Raw genomic sequence first — 12,423 nt, 5'->3', positions numbered from 1 at the left:
ACGGGATGAAAACAGTATAGCTCGAGCGAAAACGGTACCGGAAACGGTTTTATATTTTTTCGTCCGTTTTGTAATTTTCCCGTTTTTATTCGGGATATTTCTGTTTTAGTCCCGTTTTTCCTTCGCGGGATAAGGCCTGAATACATGAACCCTAGCCCACGAAGGCCCATCTGTAGTTTGCCGGCCTGCTAGCATTTTCCATCTGTCAGACTGTCACCGTTCCGGTCACGTGTCATCCTCATCCACTCGACTCGAGCCATCCCAGCCCTCCCAGCCGCCAGCCGCCGCCCGACAGCTCCACTGCTCCAGCGCATGCCCGCCCGGCCGGCCGCCCGCTAGGCCGCTAGCCAGCGCGCTCGGCGCTCCTGCCGCTCCGTAGCTCCAGCCTCCAGCGCACGCACGCACGCGGCACGCCCGCCCGGCCGCCCGCTAGGCCGCTAGCCAGCGCGCTCGGCGCTCCTGCCGCTCCGCAGGCCGTAGCTCCCGCTAGCCAGTAGCCGCCCGCTCCGGCGCTCCCGCAGTCCCGCTCCAGCGCGCTGCGCACGCACGCCCGCGGCCCGCCAGCCAGCTGCCAGCGCGCTCCAGTCAAGCCGAAGCAGCAGGAAGGCCACGCGCCATTCCGCCCGACGGCGCTCGACGGCGTCCACGCCAGCAGCCGGCCCGCCGCACGCCAGGACCGCTGGTTTCCAAGGGATTTTGAGAAAATTGCAGTGGTATTTCTATTTTTCATCTATATGCTCAAATTATTATGTTGTGAACATAATAACAGGGGATTTTGCAGCATGGTTTGCCCTAAAATTCAATTATGTTGTGAACATAATAACCGGGGATTTTGCAGCATGGTTTGCCCTCAAACTCCGAAAAGTTACTTGCACTGAAGCATAAGGTACAATGAACAATTTATCTAAACAAGTTTTCAGCCATTTGGTCTGAACAAGGCCTAACATGCACATGCTTTTCTGTAGGCAACAATCAATATTTCAGGGCAAAAGTTCAATACTTTGGTGATTGAAAATTTTATCTTGAGGCAACCATCCAGCGTGAAAGAAGTGAGTTTGTGCAATTGTGCTATACTGAGCTTTGTGCAATTGTGATGTACGCCTGTATTGATGTGTGCGCTTTGTGCTGCTGTGTGCAGTGTGCTTTGTCCACAGCAACTAGCAAGTGAGCTTTGTGAAGTGAGGGGCAGCGCGATGCTACCAACTGGAGAAGCCCCTTCTAGCTCGAGGCCACCAGAGAAGTATCTTGGTTTAGGTCGCTTGCTCCTAGAGGCGCCGCCGCCACCTACAGTCGATGCTAAGACCGACAGCTCTACTGCAGGTAAATCTGTGATGACTATCAATCATAGCAATATATCTCTTCATTGTGATGAAAATGAAATGTTGCGATATTGACTGTCATTGTGAAGAAAATAAAATATTAGGAAGTGTTCTAGTCACTGTGATGAAAATAAAATGATGATTTTAGAAAGTGCACATCTGATGTCTGGCAGTACTTTACCAAGAAAACAGATATAGTAGAGGTGAATGGGAAGAAGTATGAGCAGTGCTGGGGATATTGCAATTTTCCAAATTGCAAGTCCAAATATAGGGCTGAGAGCCATCATGGAACATCTGGATTTCGGAACCATTTGAAGTCAGCTCATAGTATAGTAAAAGGGCAGCAACAACTCAAAGTGGAAAATGATCATGGAAAAGACATTACTTTTGTTGAGCCTTACAGGTATGATCAGGAAGCTAGTCTCAAGAAATTGTATTTGGCAATAATCATGCATGAGTATCCTTTCAATATAGTTGAGCATGATTACTTTGTTGAGTTTATTAAATCATTGCGCCCTAACTTTCCAATCAAGTCTCGTGTTACTGCTAGAAAGGAAATTATGGACATATATTTGGAAGAAAAGGATAAATTGTATGCACAATTTAAAAATGTTCATTGCCGCTTTAGTGCAACCATGGATATGTGGGCATCATGTCAAAATAAATCATACATGTGTGTCACCATTCATTGGATAGATGATGATTGGCATATTCAGAAGAGAATTGCGGGTTTCTTTCATGTAGAAGGACGACATACTGGTAAGAAGTTGGCACAGACCTTCTCTGAACTTATGGTCAAGTGGTACATTGAGAAGAAATTGTTTGCATTAACTTTGGACAATGCTAGTGCAAATGAAGTGACAGTTAACGACATAATTACTGATCTGAAGGATGTTCATGCTTCTTTAGTTTGTGATGGTATATTTTTTCATGTGAGATGTGCCTGTCACATACTCAATTTGGTTGCTAGAGATGGTCTAAGTGTAATTGCAAAAACAATTAAGAAGATTAAAGCACTTGTACTAGCTGTAAAGGGCTCTCCGTTGTAGTGGGAGGAACTCATAAAGTGTGCCACTGAGTGTGGGTTGGATACAACGAATGGTCTTTCACTTGATGTTTCAACTAGGTGGAATTCAACCTATCTGATGCTGAGGGATGCCTTGTACTACAAGCCTGCTTTTGTGAGGCTTAAGTCCTCGGATCGCCGTAGGTACGAGAAAATTTCTCCATCTTCTGATGAATGGAATATGGCTATAACTATTTTTCAGTGCTTGATGAAATTCTATGATCTTACTGAACTTCTCTCTGGTACTTTATATCCAACTGCAAATATGTTTTATAAAGGTTTCTGTGAGATAAAAGAATTGCTTGGTAAATGGAAAGTTAGTGAAAGTTTCATTATTAGTGAAATGGTAACTGCTATGGATACAAAGTTTGAGAAATATTGGAATAAGTCTAGTACTGCTCTTGCAGTGGCATGCTTCCTTGATCCTAGGTACAAGAAAAATCTTGTAGAATTTTACATGAGAAAGTTCTATGGTGGTTTGTACCAAGTTCACCTTGAAGAGTTTGTTAGTGTTGTAAAGAAGGTGTATCAATTTTACGCTAGTTCTGCACCTATATCTTCAAAGGCAAAGAGTAATGTGAATGAACCTACAAACCCAGTAGATGAGCTCATGGAAAATAGAAATGATGAACTAGAAAGCTTCTTATATGATGATTGTGGCCCTGATAGAGATGGCCTAAGTGAGTTGGACAAATACATGGCAGAGCCACTTTTGAAGCAGAGCCAATTTGATATTTTAGCATATTGGAAGAACCATACAGAAGATTACCCTATTCTTTCACGAATTGCCCGTGATATGATGGCCATACAAGTGTCAACGGTTGCTTCAGAGTCTGCCTTTAGTGCCGGTGGCCGTGTCATTGATCCTTATCGCAGCCGTCTTGATCCTGAGATGGTACAAGCATTAATTTGCACCAAAGATTGGGTAGCTGCAGGAAGAAAATGTGATAATTTAAATAGTTTGCCATTTATAATTGTGCAATAATTGGTTATTTTCTTTGTCATTGCATATGATGTATGTGTCTTTGTTTGATTTTTTAGATTCCAAGATATTTTCTTCCATTGTGGATGATCTGGAGGTTCTAGAGACAATTTCTAATAAACGGATGCATGAGGTACTTACCATACTTATGCTATCCTCTCATGGTACAAGGCTGGAGGTGCATAGAATCTCTTGGTCATTTTGATGCATGGATGTCCGAAGCTGATCACACACTCGCTCTCTAGCTATGCTCTTTTTTTTTGTTTCTTCATGTACAGCCTGACTAACATGTCCTTTTTTCATGCATTGTAAAATTACAGGAGAAAGAAGAAGAAATAGCAAGTGATCCAGATGTGATGAATGATTATGAGCAGCTGTAGGCCGAGAGTGATTGAAGAATGTTTATGTTCATGTTTTGTTGTACTATTATTGTCATATGTTGACGTTGTGGTGGACTAGTGGTTCGATGTTATTATGTTAAGACTTTGTGTGGTTGTATGGATATTTGTACTATCATTCACTTATATATCTGTTTGAGACTTATTGTTTGTGTGGTTAAATATATACATGTCATCGTTATGTCATATCACATGTTATCTCACTAAGCATGGATGATGCATTTATTATAGTCATGTTAAACTTATACATGTTGACACATCTTGATGGTTTTATGGGTTTTTATTTTCGTTGTGTTTTTCGAATCCCGACCGATACCGCCATTTTCCCTATCGGATTAGTTCGTTTTCGACCATCCGATTATGTCCCGACCGTTTCCGTTCCCGTCTATCCCGTTTTCGTTTTCGTCCGGCTGAGAAAATGTGAAAACGAAAATGGTTAGAGGGTTTTCCCGACCGTTCCCGTCCGTTTTCATCCCTAGTCCTCCCATACGGCGGCGCGCCGTAGGGGCTGGGGCTCCTCGCCGTCAGGTGGACGTAGTTGCCCGTGTCGGTGAGTGAGTCGCCGAAGCTGAAGATGCGAGTGTAGCAGCCGAGCGCCGGCGAGCCGCTGCTCCCGAGGACAACCAGCAGGAGAGACCACCGCAGAGCCAGTGCCAGTGAGGAGGAGCAATGGTCCGCCAGCAACCTCATGGGAAACACCTGCTAGTGAGTGTCTAATGCCTGAACTCTGAAGCGTCTGTGGAGAGGAGAGCTCCACACGCCATAAATTGAGGCATGTAGGGGCGAGGATGGAGTCCAGGTATCAAGAAGGACACGGACACAGCACTGGGCCGTGCATGCATAAATACAGCCACGCCTGTGAAACCCTGAACTTTTCCTGGTAATACCACTCCACTTCTTCCTTCTGAACATTCCTGTGGATTGCACAGCAGTACCAGTCACCTCCTTTTTACCTCCCAAATCCCAACATGGCCAACACGATGGTCATGAGCAAAAGGAACCTAGTAGTGTACTAAGAATTTTCACCCATGCCGCTTGCATACGAAAAGAGCCCATTTTTGTGGTTACATGGGACTGGGGGAACGACAATACTGTGAGCCATCCAGATAGCATGAATGCATGATACAGATTTGCTGTCCTTCGGATCGATTGTTTATGGACTCTATCCCTTTCCTCGGTCTTTCTATCTTGTTTCTATCCGTTCAGGGGTTACCAACAAGGTGGCCCCGGATGTCATTTTATTAGTTCCCTGAGCGGAATGGCATGTGCGGAGTCGTTTTCAGTGTATTACAGATTCTTTGCACAAAGATTTCCTGGACCTTGGGCGGAGTTCATTTTATTTGCAATTTCGACTTGCCTGTTCGAGAGTTGAACAATCAAATATATAAGTTTTACTACCCAAATTATGAATTTGGTACTGGTTTGTGGTCGTTTGTACACTACCTCTTGGTGCTTGCGGGTAGAACATGGCCAAAAACTAACCTGGTTTGGGAGACGGTCTTACTATAAAAAATTATGAACATTTTCTAAGTTTCAAGTTTTATGACTTTTGAAGTATGCTGCAATAATTTCTTAGAGAGAATTGAACGGAGTCGACGTACCTAAAAGTTAACCTTAGTTCAAATCGCGAATCGCGGGATACCAACTCCGACCCAATAAAATCTGATGGCTCTGTCCAGAGGAAAATAATGGTTTTGCTACACACATTCAAGTAAATCTTTTAGGATATCTTTGAATTTATTTGCCTTCGGATTTGCTTCAACATTTGTGCTACGTCCGTCGGCAATGGCTTCTTCCCTGAGAGTTTAGTCCAAACCGACAAAGAAAATTAAGTTTACCTGAAACCAATAAGGACATTATATTCCCCTATGGGGATTGTTCGTATTCATCAAGAAAAAGTTTCTTCGACCCTCATAGATATTCTGGTTTCTAGTGTTAGACGAAGATGTTCATCAATTCACAAACTTTAAATCAAGCACACATAAAAACGGAAGTGTGAAGCTCAAACCTGCATTCAGTGATTCCATAAGTGATTGGTGAGGAGAAAATACGTCGGTATAGCCGTGAAGACCATTGGTATAGTTGAAATAATTGGCTTGATGTAGTCGTACGTGTTGGTGAAGGAGCTCGGTGAGGATGTGGCCAGCGTGAGGAAGAAGATAGAGCAGTGTTGACGATGGCGCAGCGACGGTGTCGGTGAATCAGGAACCAAGGGTCTCCAAATCCCGAGACCAGGCCAGCAATCCGCCACGTGGCACCTTCCCACGGGATTCATCTCCGCGAGGTACGAAAAGACTAAGTCCCGGGAGAGGGCGCTCGGGGCCACCAACAGTGGTCCCCGAGTACCCGGGTTCCCTGATGATCTGCGAAGACTAAGTGACCAGGAAGAGAGTGCTTGGGGAGGTGAACAGTGACCCCCCGAGCACCCAAGTCCCCCGACGACCAGGAGCGCCGACTACCGGGAAGGGTGTGCCCGGGGCTGCGAACAGTGGCCCCCCGGGCACCCGAGTACCCCGAGGACTCAAGGAAGGTAATTCCGGGAGAGGGTGCTCGGGGCTGCGAACAGCGGCCCCCGAGCACTCGGTTCCCCGAGGATCCGTACAGTCAAGGCGGGGAGATAATGCTCGGGGCCGTGAACAGTGGCCCCCGAGCACTTGGTTCCCCGAGGACCAAGAGAGGGCCTTTCCAGGAGAGAGTGCTTGGGAAGGTGAACAGTGACCCCCGAGCACTCGGTTCCCCGACGGCCTAAGGAGTCTCCCGTCGGTGGCCCCCACAGAGGTCCAGCGATGAGGTGTCAGCTTGTGAAAGGCCCGATGCCGCATTTAAGAGCGCGCGTGGCCTGTCATCTCCAACTGCTCCCGCCACGTTTGTTGTCAGTCCCTGCCACATTCTGGCAGAAGGGCGTGGGGACATTTAATGCACGGGTCCCATCCCGCGTCATCCGGCTCGCCTCGGGATAGCTTTGCAAGGCCCGAGGCGCCTCGTCTGCCGCCCTGCTGTGGCAGGCGTACAAGACCGAACGGGCACGCCGGGCCGCTCTGCGGCTGCCCGGTGGGCCCTCTCCATGGCGCCTATTGCCAGCGCCATTATGGCGACCGAAGACCGGGCGGGGGGCGCATTTTCAACCCCCCGTCACTTCGCGTAGAGGCTATGATGATGCCCTTTCCATTTATGGCGCATTGGAACTCGTGCCCTCCCTTTCGGGGCATGCTACCGCCGGTGAGTATTTAAGGGAGCTAGCGGGCGCGGACAAAGACAAGTAGAAGTGGAGGCTAACAAGAAGAACAAGCGAACAGAGGGCGCTCGAACTCTCAGACACTCGCTCAGAAACCGAAGAACATTTCGTACAAGCATAGAAGCCGAAGAACAAGGAACCCGAGGCTCTAGGATAGACAGACATTCTTGTAACCAGCACATTCCTGAGAGACATTCTCAGGGCATTTATAGCATCCACACAGGAGTAGGGTATTACGCTCAGTGCGGCCCGAACCTGTCTAAAAATCCCTCCAGTGCATTTACCGCGTTCTGCATTAGATCATTCCACCCCACCTGCCATTGCACTCATATCTATTTATTTCTCCAGCAAACATATTCAGAATCATCCCCCCGGCCGAATCTCAAAAAGGGGTCCCTCAGGATCCCTGCGACAGGAATTAACCCTCCGACAGACGGTCTTCGCTCCACTGTAGCACACCCTTTAGATCGTTCTAGGGTTTAGGTATGTGGGGGGCGTGCATTAGCTACATGAGATTAATCACCCACGAGCCCCGACATTCCCCTTTATATTGTAGCGCTGTGTAGAATGGGGCCGCAACCAAAGAGTCGGTTACGCCCCCAATCATGGCGCGATCGTGAAAACGAGCTCCCCCTCATCTCTTGGTCATCAGTTGGGATACGTTAGAGAGAGAGGGGGTCCGAAATCAATTCGAATATTTTTTCCTTAGATCGTAAGGCTAACACCATAAGCCCACTCTCAATAAAATAGCACACCAAGGCAAAGCATTACAACGGTTAATGAAATACCACAACAACCCATAAACCTATAGTGTATCACTCCATCTCGAAATGAAAATTCGTTATTCCTAATGGGAGTTGGTTTGCATTATGATCCTCTTATCCAGAATTATAGGCTTTCCAATAACCCTATGCCGGCAACATGATCACGAAAAATATGGAGTGATAATCCTTTAGTGAGCGAATCCTCAAGCATTAACTTAGTACTTATATACTTGACACCTATTGTTTAATCCTGGATTCTCACATCATGATAATTCTATCTTTCACAACATGATACTTAATATCGATGTGTTTGGCAGCATCACTCGACTTGTTGTCATTCGTATAGAAAACTGCGGGTTGATTATCGCAGTACAATGTAAGTGGCTTTGAAATGTTGCCTACCATTCTTAATCCCGGGATAAAGTTTTTTTAACCATACAGCCTGCCCGGTAGCCTCATAACATGCTACAAACTCACCTTGCATCATTGACGATGTCGTAAGTGTCTATTTTGAGCATTTCCATGAGATAGCTCCTCTAGCGAGGGTGAAGATATAACTTGATGTGGATTTCTTAGTATCCACATATCCCGCAAAGTCTGCATCGGAATAACCAATAACTTCAAGGTTATCAGATTTTCTAAATATGAGCATGTAGTTTTTAGTGCATTGCAAATAGCGAAGGACTTTTTTAATGGCTTTCTAGTGGTTTGGTCCAAGATTTGACTAATATCTGTCAAGCATCCCCGTCACGAAAGCTAAATCAGGGCGAGTACATATTTGAGCATACATAATACTTCCGACAGCTGAAGCATAAGGAACCGACTTCATTTGATCAGCTTCATATTGGTTCTTCGGATATTGAAATGTTCCAAACTTATCGTCCTTAACAATAGGAGCATGCGTAGCAGATCACTTATGCATATTGTATTTTTCAGTACTATGTCAATGTATGTATTTTGAGATAAATCTAATACTCCTTTGGACCGATCTCGGTGAATCTCAATGCCAAGAATATAAGAAGTTTCACTAAGATCCTTCATATCGAAATTAGAGGAAAGAAATATCTTAGTCTCAAACAACATGTCCTTATCGTTGCTGGCCAATAAGATATCATCCACATAAAGAGTTAAGATGACGGATTCCGCCCTTTAAACTTTACATAAATACAGTTATCAATTTCATTTTCTTTAAAGCTAAAACTTCTAATAACTTTATCAACATTGTGATACCACTGCCTAGAATCTTACTTTAGGCCATAAATTGATTTCTTAAGGTGACATCCCAAATGTGCCTTTCCTTCCACGACAAAACCTTTCGGTTGAGCTATGTAAACATTTTCTTTTAAGTCACCATTAAGGAATGCCTTCTTTACGTCCATCTGATGCAGCTCTAAATCATGATACGCTACAAGCGATATAATTATTCTAAAAGAATATTTACTTGATACAGGAGATAAAGTTTCATTATAGTCAATCCATTCTCTCTGCGAGAAGCCTTTAGCTATGAGCCTCGCTTTGAACCTTTTGATGTTCCCCTTAGAGTCATGCTTGGTTTTGTAGACCTATTTATAGCCTACTATTTTGGCTCCTTCAAGGATTTCTACTAGGTCCCATACATTATTATCGCTCATAAACTTTAATTCGTCCTTCCTGGTATTAAGCCACTCAGACGAATACTCACTCATCATGGGCTCTTTATACAAGTTGGGATCTTCTGCCTTCCCTATATCATTAACATCTTCATTCATATAGACAATGTAGTCATACGAGATGACATGTCTCTTCTCACGATGTGATCTCCTGATCGGTTCATTAGGCACTGCAGGAATAGGACTAGGTACTGCAGGGTACTGCTGAGGCTCATCGTTAGGAATTTCAGAGACCACAACAGGGGTGCACTGACGTTAGTTTATACTGAAGGTGCAGCCACCTGGGGCACACGGATGTAGGGCTCTTGGATCAATAGTGTAGGAATATAAACCCGCTTTCCTCGAGATCAACTTTCCTAGGCTCCAGATCCTCATTCTCAAGAAATACAACATGTCTTGTTTCAATGAACTTAGTGATCATATCTGGACAGTAAAAGTGATACCCCTTCAATCTCTCGGGATACCTGATAAAGTTACAACTAACTGCCTTAGGGTCTAATTTTCTAATATATGGATTAAAAACTTTATCTTCAACTGCACAGCCCCCCCCCCCCCACACACACAAATATCTCAAAGAGGGTTTTCTATCAGTCCATAATTCGTAAGGTGTTTTTGGAACTGATTTACTGGGAACCCAATTAAGAATATGTGCGGCTGTCTTAAGTGCCTCCATCCATAGTCCAATTGGTAAACTAGAATAACTGAGCATACTTTGCACCATGTCCATGAGTGTGCGGTTGCATCTCTCAGCTACCCCTATTCTGTTGAGGTTCACCAGGCGTATAATTATTAGTGGAAGAAAATGTCTTTCATGAACAAGATGCGGCGAGAACCAGCTCCCCAGAGTGGCTTAAGCTTCGGGAAGAAGGGGAGAGGAAAGGAATGCCTTAAGTGATTGTCCAATCTGTTGCCCCTTTGCACCATGTGCCTGGACCTGTATTTATACAGCTTTTTAGAGAGCAAGTGTACAATCATACCCCTATGGGGATTGTGATATAGGTTGCTATTTACATGGCTGAGGACTTAGGGCTAATCTAGTAAACTTTTCCTCAGCTCAGATGATAATATTAGCTGCCTAGATATTATCTCTCAACAGTGGAGGTTACTATGATGGTAGGTGGCCACAGTGTCCGGTCGGTAGTTAGCGGGGGCACACTGGCCCTGTATGGTGAACCCAAGGTGGCCACCACTTGCGCCGGGCGCCCAGGCGACCACCACTTGCACTGGGTGTCAACCTATCAGGGCGGCCACCACTAGTACCTCCATTAAATGCCCATTCCATTATGGCCGCCTAGGTGACCATAGGGCCTATCTCGCTAGTGATAACAGGGGCTCCTCGACCCTCCCGAAGCCTTTAGAAGGTTACGAAGGCTTTGGGGGCTCAGGATCACCCAAGAGCCTACCTTTTTCGAAGGGTCTCTCAGCCTACACCTGTCCACGAGGACGTGGGCTTTGATGGAGCCAAGTGAATCAGGGGTCCTTGGTGGCAACCCCCAATAGTAGCCCCTCACGAGGACGGGCAGCGAAGCGGTCGTCCCCACAATTCCTGGAGCAGGGCCTCCAGCGGTCCTTAGCTTCATGGTAGCAAGCTTCACAACCCTTGGATTGTTTTGAGTTGTTTGAACTGTGGGTCCAGAGAGCATAATTCCTAGTGTCACCTATATGGAAGGACCTTAAACGTGACCTGCAGTTAGTGGCTCGGTTGAGTCCAGTCAGGTGGTAGCGGGGCACATGGCGTCTTGGTGTTGGAGGGTCATGGGAAGTAGTTTTCACTTCCTCATGATCGGGGGTGAAGGGACTGGGAGTGCACACACGCCTCAAGGAGGAAACAACTCCTCCCACTAGCTTTATAAGGTGCGGGCCCTGGCCGAGTGGCAAACCTATTCTATGCACCTACTACCAACTATACTTGTGCTTCAGCATGAGTGCACCCGCCGGCCATTGAGCTCCTATCTTCCACCACTAACAAGCACCTCTTGCTGCCTACAAGGAACCCAAATGGCCCGCTTGGGTACTCGAGGCCAAGCTAGTTCCGTGGCAGGGGGCCGCACAATGTCTGGGGACATCGCCGCTATGTCACCGACCTCGCCTGCTGTCGCCCGTCGCACAGAAACAGCTTCCACCACCACAGGCAGGAGTACGCCGGTGTAGGGTGGGGCCGTTCTCGTGCACGTGACGGGGGACCATGGCAGCATTGGCTCCCTTGCCATTGTTTAGACCGTCATCGAGCGTGGAGCTCCACTGCTCCAGCAAGAAGTATCGCTGTTAGACTAGTGTGCTAGTGGAGTCGTGCTAGTGGAGTCCACAATCACGGAGGCTGAGCTCGATTGGATGGTCAAGGAGGGGAAGATCCCCTCAAGATCCATCGCTTGAAGCCCCACTGGGGGATGTGATTCCGTTGCCGCGGGGCCATGAGACCGTGGTCTTCAAGGCCTTCTTTGTGCGAGCCTTGGCTTTATAGTTGTGCCCTACTCGAAGGGGTGCTTCGCCACTTTTTCGTGGAGCTCCCCCAGCTTTCGACCAATGCTATCGCCTGCCTGGCCATCTTCGAGTGGGCCATGCGAGCGGAGAGCTTTGAGGGGTGAGCGGAGCTATTTGCCCTTATTCACGAAGCCAACTGCTATCCCAAGACCCGGACAGAGGATGGAGAGGTGAATACCCTACGCTTCACCAGTGTGCATTTCCAGCTCTGGCATGAGTATCAGGACGCGTTCCCGACGAAGGCCATCAACGATCGATGGTACACCGGGTGGTCAAAGGGGTGGTTCAATTATGACGTGGGCCCCTGGTCTCCCCTTCGTTCCACAAATCGGGACATCCTTTACGTCCGATCCCCGAGGTGGACATCTCCGAGGCTGAGCTGGCTTCGAGGGTCGCGCTCCTCCGGAGGGTGGCACAGAGGATGAGCATGTGTGATCTCACGGGGTAGTTTATGATGCTGTGCATCCAGCCCCTGCAAGCGGATTGGGATCATGCCTTCAAGGAAGGTGATCAGGGTGAGTCAAACCCG

At 46.9% G+C, this 12,423-nt stretch overlaps 1 long non-coding RNA gene across 1 annotated transcript; it reads left to right on the top strand.

Annotated features, from left to right (window-relative positions):
• The first annotated feature begins 802 nt into the window (after positions 1-802).
• LOC133889101 (uncharacterized) lies at positions 803-1,227 on the top strand. The gene is made up of 3 exons (XR_009903862.1): positions 803-886; positions 966-1,049; positions 1,139-1,227. It is a non-coding gene; the product is annotated as an uncharacterized LOC133889101 (long non-coding RNA).
• Positions 1,228-12,423: the final 11,196 nt, after the last annotated feature.

This window comes from Phragmites australis, chromosome 1 (genome assembly GCF_958298935.1).
Source record: "Phragmites australis chromosome 1, lpPhrAust1.1, whole genome shotgun sequence".
Taxonomy (NCBI): Eukaryota; Viridiplantae; Streptophyta; class Magnoliopsida; order Poales; family Poaceae; genus Phragmites; species Phragmites australis.
Note: the sequence above shows the minus strand (reverse complement) of the source record. Positions and strands in the feature narration are given on the sequence as shown.